Genomic DNA, 1,180 nt, shown 5'->3' on the forward strand with positions numbered 1-1,180 from the left:
CTGGTGAATAGTATTCTGTTGCATGGATATATCACACACTGTTTCCTTTCTCTAGGTGATGCACATTTGGGTTGTATCCACATTGGGCTACTGTCAAATACTGGTGCTATGAGCATTCACATACTAGTTTTTGTGTGGTCATAGATTTTCGTTTCTTTTGGGTGCATACATAGCAGCAAAATTTCTGGGTCGTACAATGATTTTTAAGTGTAATATTTTTAGGAATTGCTAAATTGCTTTTGAAAGAGTCTATTACTCTACATTTTAATTTACAATATATTTGAGTTTTATTTTCTGGCTATCTTTGCCCACACTTGTCACTACCTCTGTGTTATACCTATTATTTTGATTTGTATTTCTCTCATAACTGATGATATTGAAGATATTTTCAAATGCTTATTGGAAATTTGTATATCTTCTTGGTAAAAACATCTACTCAAATCTTTTTGCCCATTTTATAAATTGGTTAACTATCTTCTTCTTGGTAAAAACGTCTGCTCAAATCTTTTTGCCCATTTTTATAAACTAGTTAACTATCTTTTTATTATTGACTTGGAGTTCTTTATATATTCTGCACACTAGAACCTAATAAGATAAAGAATTTGAAATGTTTTCTCCCATTTGGTGCCTTGTCTTATTATGTTCTTCATGGTGTGCTTTGAATAACAAAAGTTTTTAAATTTTAGGAAATGCAGTTCATTAATTTGTTTTTTTCATTTCCTGATTGTGCTGTTGGTGTAACACCCAAGAAATAATGGCCTAATTCACAGTGAGAAGAATTTACTCCAATATTTCTCTTAAGAATTTTATAGTTTTATCTCTTACACTTAGGTATACTTTACAATTTTCCATTGATTTTTTAAATATGACGTTAGGCATTCAACTTTATTTTTTGAATGTGGACATCAAATAATCTCAGCATATTTTGTTGGAAAGATTGTTCTTACATCATTGAAATTTATTTACACCGGGCCAAGCCCGTGGCACATCAGGAGAGTGCAGCACTGGGAGCACAGCAGCGCTCCTGCCACAGGTTTGGATCCTATATAGGGATGACCGGTGCGCTCACAGTGCTCACTGGCTGAGCGTGCTGCGACCAGTCTCAAAAAGGACAAAAAAAAATTTATTTACACCTTTGTCAAAATCAACTTACCATAAATGAAAGTGTTTCTTACTGGAC

This window comes from Galeopterus variegatus, unplaced genomic scaffold (assembly GCF_000696425.1).
Source record: "Galeopterus variegatus unplaced genomic scaffold, G_variegatus-3.0.2 Scaffold11325, whole genome shotgun sequence".
Classification (NCBI taxonomy): Eukaryota; Metazoa; Chordata; class Mammalia; order Dermoptera; family Cynocephalidae; genus Galeopterus; species Galeopterus variegatus.